General features: G+C 38.9%; 1 protein-coding gene across 5 annotated transcripts in view; it reads left to right on the plus strand.

Moving 5' to 3' along the window:
- The window catches only part of znf280d (zinc finger protein 280D), a 90,273-nt gene that overhangs the window by 12,777 nt on the left and 65,280 nt on the right, over nt 1-12,216 (plus strand). For 3 of the 5 annotated variants that reach the window (XM_052040485.1, XM_052040484.1, XM_052040488.1), the window contains one exon: nt 236-362. The exons of the other annotated variants lie outside the window; for them this stretch is intronic. The gene's annotated coding sequence lies outside the window, so the exon portion shown is untranslated. The remainder of the gene's footprint in view (nt 1-235; nt 363-12,216) is intronic. 5 annotated transcript variants of the gene reach the window in all.

The following is a 12,216-nucleotide window of genomic DNA, read 5'->3' on the forward strand; positions in this document are numbered from 1 at the left end:
CCCTAGATTATAAGCTCTCAATGGATCAGCAAACTATACTTGTAATGCCCTTATTCAAGAAAGTAGGGGGTTTGAAAGTGGGAAACTGTAGGCCAGTTAGGCTACCATCTAGGGGAAAATATTGGAATGTGTTATTAAAAAAGAACAGTATCAGGATGTTTAAAAATGATATTGCAGTTTAGCAAGATCAACTTAGTTTTATGAAAACAGAAATCATTTTTGACATTTGTTACAGATTCTACATCGAGAATAAGTGTAGCTAATGGGGTGCCATAGGAATCTCTGCAGGCCTTAACTGTGCAGTTACTGATGTTGCAAAGATGTCTGGGAAAGCAAGATGAGAGACAGAAAAAAAATAAGAGGTAAGTTGATTTGGGTGAAAAATTTGGCAGATGGAATATTATGCCATATGCACAAGTACATGTATATGCACAGGTACAACAAAAAACTTACAGCAGCTGCATGTGAATGTTGCTAATGCTACATGCCTAAGAAAAACATCAACATAAATTATTACTAGATAGAACACAATTAGAACAAAAAAAAGACCATTATAGTTCAAAGTAGTCATAGCATTGCTACACTGAGGTAGTGATTAGGGGTGTACAGGTTGGTTCAAGAACTGAATGGTTGAAGGGCTGTTCTTGAACCTGGTGGTGTGGGACTTCAGGTTTCTGTATCTATTCCCCGATGGTAGCTGCGAGAAGATGGTGGGGATCTTTGATGTTGCCTTCTTGAGGCAGCCCTCATGTGGATGCTTCTGATGCTGGGGAGGGATGTGGCCATGACGTATTGGGCTGAATCCACTGCTCTCTTTGTAGAAACGTGCATTATCCAGTTTGGAAAGGAGAGTGGAAAAGCAGAATATTGTCTAAATGGGAAGAGACTAGAGAATGTTGCTGAACAAATAGAATCTATAAGTGTACTCCTACACACACAACTACAGCAAATAATGAAAAAGATGAATGGAACATTGGCCTTTTGAGTACAAAAGTAGGAAATCTTTCTACAGCTGTGGAGAATGTTGTTGGGACCTCAGTCTGGAATCCCCTGCTGTCTCCCTCCTTCTGTGGAGGGAGACACTTGCAAAGGAAGCAGTTTGGAGAAGGTTTACTAGATTGATTCCTGAGGTGAAGGTCTCTTCTTCGGAAGAACAGTTGAACAGGTTGGGCTTATGTTCATGGGAGTTCAGATAAATGAAAGGTGATCATTTTGAAACACAAGATTCTGAGGGTACTTGACACAGTAGATGCTGAGAGGATGTTTTTCCACATTGGGGAATCCAGAACTATACTTTCATTTAAGATGGACATGAGGAAGAACTTCTTCTTGCAGTGTGTGAATCTTTAGAATTCTGTATTCAAGGGAACTATGGAGGCTGGGTCATCAAACATGTTCAGAACTAAGGTAGACTGATTTTGGAGGGTTATGGTGATCAGACTGCGAAGTGGAGTAAAACCCAAGATTGGATCTGTCTTCATTTTATTGAATGGCGAAGAAAGAGTCATATCATCCAGTCTGGTTTAATTTCATACAGTCTTATCAAGAAACAGAAGCACAAAAATGTTGCATTGGTGGTTGGATTGTTGGTGAATGCTTTCTAGTGAATTACCAGCATCTGTGGAAATCCAAGGAAGTTCTCCATCTTGGGTTGACAGTGAAGTCTTTTCAATTCCTAGTGGTTGATTAACGGTCCAGGTACCAGTTTATACTATAATATAAGTAGCACTTATCCTGAAGTTTCGCTGTCTCCCAGTCACCATAAAGCCTGGTTGAAAAATGGAGGGAAGAAGTACTTTTTCATTCTGAGTAGAAACTAGTTCTGTTTAGCAAAATAATATTCTCTGTTTCTTTCTTTTTCAAAATATTAATTTTCCATCTCATATGGAGGTCAGTGCATTGTGCATCCTTGACTTGCAAGCTGCTTGTGTGTTTTTTTTGGAATCGAAGCTTTGAGTAGCTAGATTTCAAGTAGCAGACATTGAAGCAACCAATGGAAATATACCTTGCTTGTTCTTGGGCTTTGTAAATTTTACTGTGGTGTCAGTTCATTTTGTTTTGTTCTTACTACAGTAGTTTATAGTATGATGATAAATTATCAGATAAAAGCATCTTGGATTCACGATTTCTGTAGATTTGTGTCCAGTGTGCGTTCTGAAGTTCTTCAGTGAATAGCAATGACAGTTTATGGGATGCATTTCCTGCTTGTAATGTCAGTATAAAACTGAGGTCTTTTAGTAAAAAAAATCTATTCACTGGGTATTTTTAATCAACATTTCAATAACATGTTTATAAAGCATGATCTTACTCAGCATTTATAAATATTTTTTTTAAAGGAGATGTGCATGCAGAGTAAAACTGGCCACTTGAAAAACACCTGATGGTTGTGTGTGGATTACGTCCTGTACATTTCCAAAATGGTGAACATAAAACTGTTGCTGGAACAGTTCTTGCCCCATGCAGTATTTTATCCCAGTTGTGTCTTGCACGGAAGTGACAGCAGGCAAGAAAATAAATCTTTGCTACATTGAGCTTTTGATTTAAAAATATTTGTATTTTATTCTGTAAGTGATTTGAAAAATTGATTGTAGTTGCAAAGGTAGCACCAGAATATGTTATTGGATAGCATTCACTTTTTATTCCTAAATATACATGCAATTGAGCAATTCTTATTGTTCAAAACAAATTTAAATGGAACACTCAACAAATTTAAATGAACTTCCAACAAATTTATCATAATTTAATAGTGCAGTTTTAGGTATGTATAGACTCCAGATTTCATTTAGAGAAATGGTGAACCTATTTGTGTTTATTTATTTATGCACAAATCAGTCAATGACATCTTACAAGTGCACGTGAATGAGGAAGTTTTAGTCTGAGTTGTGCTGCATTCTTTATCTGCACACTTTGACATCTTGCATATTTAGTTCTACATTGGTTAACTGTCTTCTTAATAGTGTGGTGTAACTTGATTTCTGCCAAACAATCTCTCTACCACTGAAAATTAATTTTTATAGTCATGGAGTCTCATTCCAATAACTTTGCTTATTTTAAAAAAAACTAAGAAACTCTTCTGTTTTTCTTTGCCTCCCATTTTATTCCAATCTTCATTTTGCTTTCTGGACCTGATTTGACATTGAATTCATTATTTTAATGTACAATTGTTATTCAGACTTTGTCGTCTTCTTTAATTGTATTTCCTTAACTAGATTGAAAAAAACATAGTAGCTTGACTTGCTCACTTGGGTCCAATTAGCCCTGCAGAGCACACTGCACCTTTGGGTATCCAGCTAATAGTTGTATAGAGTGCTCTGGAAAGTTGTGAGAAATTGCACAACTAATGTACTGGTACCTTAATGTACAAGATGATTTCCCAGAAACGAGATCACTAATGAAATCAGGGCTAAAAGGGGTGATTATAGATTATATATGGGCATGTGTTACTGACAGCACTGCTGTGCCAAGAATTTGTTGCAAAACACTGCCCTCCCTATTGTTGTGTGCTGCTATGCTGGCATCTGGTGCAAATCCAATCATGAATGATCCCATGGCTCATTGCTGAGAGGCTGCCTGTGATGGCTGATGTGGGCAGACTGGGGCGAGTGGTGCAGCTGGTTAGTGCTGAGATGTGGGCTCACGGCTGCACCTTGGCAGGCATGATGAGTGCAGTTATTGATGGGGACTTGAAGCACCTGCTCAATGTGTTGACAGGCTGCCCGAATCCTACGGTGTCCCTGATCGCCTTTTAAATGTGATAGAAGCTGCTATCTCCTCCTCTTTGTTTAGCAGCATAGCTCCTCCTCTGTCCAGAGATTTCTCTATGGTAACAGGCTTAATGCCCAGTGACCACTGTTGAACTTGTTACCATAGATAAATCTGTAGGGATGGGGAGAGTTGTGCAGCAAAACAAAGTCGAGGAGAGATGGCAGCTTCCATCACATCCAACAGCAGGTGATGAGAGAGACCCAAGGATCTGGGCACTCTGTCAATACAAGGAGCAGCCACAGCCAATCACTGACAATGGCCAGCACTCACTGTGCAGGGCACTGTATAACCCTGAGCCCAACATGTCAGCTTTGAGCAACCACACCACTTGCCCCAGCCTGCCCAATACCAGACCTCAGAGAACCTCTGCACACCAAGGCCTGGGGTGACTCATTGCTGATGCACATCAGAGTGCTGAGGTTCATGCCAGGTTCCTGGCACAGCACCCACAGCCCGAGCAAACGTCTATTTTAAGATGAAGGATTTGTAGATTTTTGATGTATTGAATGAAGAATTTAGCTGGTTATAAATAGATTATGTAATTGCGGATGTGGGGAAAAACAATATCCATCCAATTCATTGAATATCTTGTTTGTTATTTAGTAGTGGTTAGCCTTTGGTTGTAGATAATTACGCATTCCTGTCTCTCCTCATTTTGGCTGAAGTGCTTTTGTGTTTGGAATCCACTTGTCAAAGGGAATGACCAAACTTTTCCTATCTTACATTTTGAGCCATGGAATTGTTTGATAATTCCATTAAAATTCTTTGGGCATAAGAAATTTGTCAACTGACAATTTGTCCAAAGCTTTTATCAGGTCAACAGAGATGGATCTCTGTTTTTTATTTCTTGAAATTGTCCAACTGCATAGGTCACATTTCTCATGCCTTTTTCTGAAATTGTGTTGCTGAAAAACAATCCATTCATCAATGCTTAAAAGAAATTAATATTGGTTGTAAGAATCTTTTCAGCACTTTAAGGATTTGAGATTCCTCTCTGATCATTAAAAGACACAACTTTTCCATTTTCCTTTATGGAATTGAAGCATCTTTGAACTCCTGGAGCATCTTTTCTGAGTACCACTTCGATTGGAATTGTTCACCTGGACATGTATTAAATATTCCATAACTAAATTTTTGTATATATATAAGTTGAAGTTGCATCAGAACAAGATAATTTCCCATGTATAACACTTAGGTTAAGTACAGGCATGTATAAATGTCCCTAATGATTCAGATGGCAATACTGTTTAAGCTTGTGTGCTGCTGTGAATTTTTTTAATTTAAAGTACAATTTAGATTATTGTCATTAAATACTTGAGCATGGATACAAAATTGCTGAAACGTAAACAGTTGGCCATATAAATTAAGGGATCAGGTCATCACACACCTTAATGGAGTGGAGGAAGTCTTGTTTCATTTATGCAAAGAACATGGGCTCAATGTGTCCAGGATGTATTCTGTAGAATCCTAGTGAAGGTTCTTGGACCTATTTGTCAACTGCTCCTGGATGTTGGCAGACTTGAAGCATGCTCTCAGGAATGAAAGAAACCAATTGTGCATTTTGCAGTTTTGTGTTTTTCTTTGATTTTCCATCCTGTGTAGTTCATTTTCCATCCCATTTCTCATTTTACTACTCACTTTTTTTTTGTGATCAGTTTGTAAATAATATTGTTAGAAATCCAAAAAATAAGTAATAATTATCTCATCTTACATGAATGCAAGTGGGTGTGAATGAAGGGTTGCATCCAAGAGGTGAATTGCAGACATAAGTCCTGAATTTAAATACCCATGAAAAATATGTAAGCAAACATGGTTACTGCTGTGAAACCTGAGTGATCTGTGGACTGTATATAAAAAAAACTGCAGATGCCGGAAATCTAAAATAAAAACAGAAAATGATGGAAATACTCAGCAAGTCAGGCCACAAATGTGGAAAGAAAAACGGAGCAAATGTTTCCGGTCAAAGACCTTGCAGAGCTAGAACTAGAGAGTCAGTGAAAAATTGTGAGAAGGCTTAATGAGGTATTTAATAGGCAAAGCAAGGACATCTTTGAGAAGAAGTTGATTAGCAGTAGCCATTGGAATGAAGGGGCAAGTTGAAGATCTTTGGTATACAGGATTGTTTCAACATGAGGTACCCAAAAAAGGCGAAGCCCACTTTTAGTTGCAGAGGTATATGTATACGATGCATATGCAGTGTCCCAAAGAACTTGCATATGATGAACTGCTGCCGTTGTTATGTCGCAAACGTGCAGACACCAAGTTCATAACATTGCAAACAATCAAGAAAAATGGTATATTACTGCTTAGCTATTGGTTAAAGGAAGAATATTAACCAATACACTTGGTGAGTTCTTGGAAACAATGCCTTGGAATCTCCTTGTTTTCACGGCACTTTTAGAATTGCACTGAAATAGTCACAAATTGAAGTTTAAGTGAGTACATGAAGCCATTGGAATGAATGGTTAATTCGTGTATGTTGTGTATTACTGTTTGCTTTTGTCCTTTTTTATATACTTTGGAACAAATAAAGTGATATCAATAATGCAAATGGATTGTGGGCATATTATGAGAATGTGAGTAAATCCTGCTGCAGAAAATTTATTCCATATTCTTTGATATTTGTATATCTTGTACCTTGTCCACATGCTCATCCTTTACACAAAAAAGTATTATTTTTATTCCTTTATACTTCTATTCTCATTACTGCTGCCAGCAAGTAAATGCATATTAAGAGTATACCATAGGTATTTTCATAAGTAATTAGATATCCATTGACCCAGGAACTGTTGTAAATTAACAGAGCAATGGCCTTTGGGGAATGGGTCAAGTGATCGCAACATCAGAATCCCTATGAGCATTGCTGTTGTAGATTGAATATTTGAAGTCTATAATCAAATACCTAACCTTATCCCCATGTGCATTGAATTTTTAGTTGTGCATTAAACCTATTTTTAACAGTAAAAATCAAAGTCACATTTATCTCATTTTAAATGCTGTTGTATCTAGCATTTTTAATTGGCACCACTGAAATAGGCAGCTATATAAATAACTGCAACATTGTTTCACAATTTCACAATTACACAGGAATCCACTTGTCATTTTTCTCACACCTACATTGCCATGCTTTTAAAGATTGCTTAGGTTTCAGAGGTTTTGAGTTCATTTATCTTATCCCATGGTTTTATTTCCCATAGTCTTTATTTTTTGTTTTTAAAAGAAGACTAGTGGTCTGAGAATTGGGTTAGACTTTGGGATGCTTATGTGTTGAAACATATAGAGTCTCAGCTGCTAATGCTTTCTCAATGAACTCCATGGCTGTTCATAATTTTAATCTTATTTTTATATCTCCATATCTTATCCTTAAAATCCTATGTTCCACCTTCACTCCCTCCCCTTCCCCCCCTTTCTTTTTCTCTCTCTCTTTCTCTCTTTTTCTCGCTCTCTCTCTTTCGCTCGCGCTCTCTCTCTCTAACCGACAGAAGGTTGTTCTCTCTGCTTGAGCCACGTAAATAGGCTCATTGTACTGCCTGAACCTGACTAAATCCCTGCAGGTTGTAGATAAAACTCTATAGTCCTATTCCACTGCCATCGGTATTTGCTATCCCATTGCTACAATTTCTGCTTTTACTTATGGCGCTTTTGTGATATGCAGTCACAATTTCAAAATACTACCGTTGCATCTCTGGAACTTTTGAAGTACTTTGGAGCTTGAGAATTTTTTGAAAATTACTTGTTAAAAGAGTCAGAGCAGATAATTACTCCATGGCATGATGCCACTAATGCCAGTAAGATAAATGCCTTTTTTTTTACTAATTGTATTGGTTAGGGATACATTTTGGCCAGAGCAACAGACTTATCCCTCTTCTTTTCAAACAGTGGAATGGAATCTAATATGTCAACTGTGCAGGTAGTTTTAGTGCATCCTAGGCAAGTGCATGGCTTAGATGCAACATGCCTTTAATACTCTACATACCTATCAAATAAGTAGGCTGAACTACTTGAACCTATGATATACAATTTAGAGGTGAGTGTCTTGAGTTGGCAATAAGTTGCAGAAAGTGAAAATGCCAAACCTTTCAACCTACCGGAGGAAAGGGAGAGGATAAATGAATAAGGTAAGCAGAAGACTTTGCAACCATATTGAAGATCCCCGAGGGTTGTAGAAAAGACTTGGTTGCAGTGATGAGGAATTTCAGCTGTATGACTAGACTGGGAAAGCTCTGGAGTTCTCCTTAGAGTAAAAGTTTGAGACAAGGTTTGTTGGAGGTATACAAGATCATGATTGGTTTAGATAAATAGAGGTAAATATAGGAAAACTGTCCTTGGAAGCACAGATTTAAACTTTTGGGCAAAAGGTACAAGGAGATTTGTTGAGAGTAATTATGAAGTGGAATCCACTGCCGCATGGATTGGTGGGAACAATCAGTCAGTGGCTTTTACAGAGATTGGATGGCATTTGAGAACTAATGAATCGAATTTTGGGGAACGAGTGAGTGAGAGATTGGGGTTCATGGTATTGCTGTATTACTAGCCAGCACATACTTGAATTGGATAGCTTCCTATGCTGTGATGACCCAAACCCAGCTGTTGGTGATGGGAAGGATACGTTTGTGCTTAGAAAAGAAATTTTTTGTACCTCTCCTGCAGTGTTTTTTTCCTCTTGATGATTGATAAAGGGGATAATGATACACATGATTTCCTGATGCTGTTTATTGAGTTGTTGAACTTGGCGGCAAATTTGAAACAGCTTGTCTTTTAGCTGAAATATAACCTCTAGGTATTTGGAAATCATGGAGTCTCAGATTGTGTGAGGTTCTCTTGGCCATTCTCATCTTCAGTGCTGGTAAATCGTGCAGATGCAGAAACTCCAAACTTATTGGTCAACTCTGCCAGCGATTTCCCACCTGTTTCTTTCTTGGATTTCCTGTGGAGTGGATCAGCATTGTATTGAGTTTCTCCAAAAGCTCGAGCTTTCCCTAATGCAGGATCCACAAGCTGATTGATTTGACATTTTTCTTGGGCAGTTCCTTGGGATCGAGGGTGACTTGCTTCTAATCCAGTTTTGTGGATTTCGAAAAGACTGATAAGGCCAATGTGGGGAACTGAAGACTCTTCAACTGATGCGGAAGGAGATACCTGATGTGGTGGGCACGTTGGTAGTGTGTGAGATGGCTTATGAAGGGTTTCTATGTGCTCTTAATGCCTGGATTTAATGTTCTCAGTACCAGAATGTTTGATCTCCACTTTGAGCAATTACAGTGGCATGCAAAAGTTTGGGCACCCCTGGTCAAAATTTCTGTTACTGTGAATAGTTAAATGAGTAGAAGATGAACTGATCTCCAAAAGTTATAAAGTTAAAGATGAAACATTCTTTTCAACATTTTAAGCAAGATTAGTGTATTATTTTTGTTGTGTACAATTTTAGAGTGGAAAAAAGGAAAGGAGCACCATGCAAAAGTTCGGGCATCCCAAGAGGTTTGAGCTCTCAGATAACTTTTACCAAGGTCTAAGACCTTCATTAGCTTGTTAGGGCTATGGCTTGTTCACAGTCATCGTTAGGAAAGGCCAGGTGATGGAAATTTCAAAGCTTTATAAATACCTTGACTCCTCAAACCTTGTCCCAACAATCAGCAACCATTGACTCCTCTAAGCAGTTGCCTAGCACTCTGAAAATTAAAATAAGTGATGCCCACAAAGCAGGAGAAGACTATAAGAAGATAGCGAAGCATTTTCAGGTAGCCGTTTCCTCAGTTGGTAATGTAACTAAGAAATGGCAGTTAACTGGAACGGTGGACCTCAAGTTGAGGTCTGGAAGACCAAGAAAACTTTCCCAGAGAACTGTTCGTAGGATTACTAGAAAGGCAGATCAAAACCCCCATTTGACTGCAAAAGACCTTCAGGAAGATTTAGCAGACTCTGGAGTGGTGGTGCACTGTTCTACTGTGCAGCGACACCTGCACAAATACGACCTTCATGGAAGAGTCATCAGAAGAAAACCTTTCCTGCATCCTCACCACAAAATTCAGCGTCAGAAGTTTGCAAAGGAACATCTAAACAAGCCTGATGCATTTTGGAAACAAGTCCTGTGGACTAATGAAGTTAAAATAGAACTTTTTGGCCGCAATGAGCAAAGGTATGTTTGGAGAAAAAGGGTGCAGAATTTCACGAAAAGAACACCTCTCCAACTGTTAAGCACGGGGGTGGATCGATCATGCTTTGGGCTTGTGTTGCAGCCAGTGGCACGGGGAACATTTCACTGGTAGAGGGAAGAACGAATTCAATTAAATACCGGCAAATTCTGGAAGCAAACATCACACCATCTGTAAAAAAAAAAGCTGAAGATGAAAAGAGGATGGCTTCTACAACAGGATAACGATCCTAAACACACCTCAAAATCCACAATGGACTACCTCAAGAGGCACAAGCTGAAGGTTTTGCCATGGCCCTCACAGTCCCCTGACCTAAACATCATGGAAAATCTGTGGATAGACCTCAAAAGAGCAGTGCATGCAAGACAGCCCAAGAATCTCACAGAATTAGAAGCCTTTTGCAAGAAAGAATGGGTGAAAATCCCCCAAACAAGAATTGAAAGACTCTTAGCGGGCTACAGAAAGCGTTTACAAGCTGTGATACTTGCCAAAGGGGGTGTTACTAAGTACTGACCATGCAGGGTGCCCAAACTTTTGCTTCAGGCCCTTTTCCTTTTTTGTTATTTTGAAACTGTAAAAGATGGAAATAAAGAACTAATCTTGCTTAAAATGTTAAAAGAAATGTGTCATCTTTAACTTCATGCCTTTTGGAAATCAAGTCATCTTTTACTTGCTTAGCTATTCACAGTAACAGAAATTTTGACCAGGGATGCCCAAACTTTTGCATGCCACTGTATGTGCTAGAGATTCCTCAGAGTTGGTGAAGATGTTGCACTTCTTCAAGGAGATTTTGAGCTCATCCCTCAATCTCTCTATCCATGTCAGAGCTCAGAATAGAATGTCTGATTTGGAAATCTGCTGTTGGGCATGTAAACAACATGGTCTGCCTGTTGTAGCTGACTGGGTGTAACTTGGACCTTAACGTTGGGAATGTTAGCTTGGGAGAGGACACTTGTTCTTCCAGTGAATTCCTGAGAATTTTGAAAAGGCAACAAATGGTGGTATCTTTCCAGTGCTTTGACTTGCTTGCTGTAGGTATTCTAGGTCTTAGAAGCACAGGGTAAGACAGGGATAACTGCTACTCATAGAATACTGGTCTTTTTTTGTCAAGTCTCAAGGTCTTGATCTTCAAATTCAATCGACCAAAGACTGTGCTGATGCACTGAAGGCGGTACAGGCCATTGCTGGGTAATGAATGGGTTCTGTTTTTACTGATATCCTTGAGCCGGTTTTGTCCATGAGTCAGAAAATACACAAAGATCACTCTATATGGTAACCATACCTTCACAGTATTGTAATGAATGGCATCAAAAGCACACAAAGTGATACAAAAGAACAATTACTATCAGTGAAGAGAGGAAACTCGTTCTTCTGTTCATAGGAACAAACGAATTTATGTATTTCGGACTTCTGAATTTAGTAATATGATGAGAACTTGCCCTTACGTAGGGGTGTCCATAAGTTGGGCCAACCTGGGAGTGGCCTATAATGAATTTCATCGTCAATGTCTGTTTTTCACTGAGAGCTTGCTCTCAAGGTGTGGGAATAGGCCCACGTTTTCCGGGGCTAGGGAATACAGGAATAGGGTTGTATGACTACACAGAGGACATAAGAATTATTTTTTAAATTAGTTATGTTTTTATTTAAAATATTTTTATTATTTATTTCATTGTTAATAGGTTTGAAATATATCTGAATGCCATAGAAATTCAGAAACATTGGAAAGCTTTGATTGACTATGAAGCTGAGGGTGGGTTTTATCATGTTTCAAAGGGTTTAGTGATTTGGGTTTGTTATGATCAACCCATTGTCAGCCCTTTATATAATTTTGAAGCCCTGCTGCTGTGGTGTTGCCTCTCCCTGAAATAACCCTCCAGTTCCAGAGAAGGTAAGTTCAAACGAATGGGGACTATGAGCCCCACTTAGGAATATATGGGCCAGGGTGCCTGATATTGAATCTTTTTTTTCCCATGTAAGGCTGTTTTCTTGTAACTTGCTGTTTTACAGAACTTTTGAGATGGTTTTCATCCATTTCACACAGGGCCTTTTACAAAAATCTGTCCCCCCCCCCCCCCCCCCCCCCCCCCCCCCCCCAACACACACATACCATTTCACAATTTTTGTTTATTGATGGAAGCAACGTTTTAAACCTGGTTGCTGCCTGTCACTTGGTCAAATGAACTTTTATTTAAACAGCTATTTGAAGAGGCTTAAAGATTCAGACTTCGAACCCAAAATCTGAGTGTGAAAGATTTCATAACATGGCAAGCAGCTACCTAGGGATGATGATGGCCCGTCC

The sequence above is a fragment of the Pristis pectinata genome, chromosome 28 (genome assembly GCF_009764475.1).
Source record: "Pristis pectinata isolate sPriPec2 chromosome 28, sPriPec2.1.pri, whole genome shotgun sequence".
NCBI lineage: Eukaryota > Metazoa > Chordata > Chondrichthyes > Rhinopristiformes > Pristidae > Pristis > Pristis pectinata.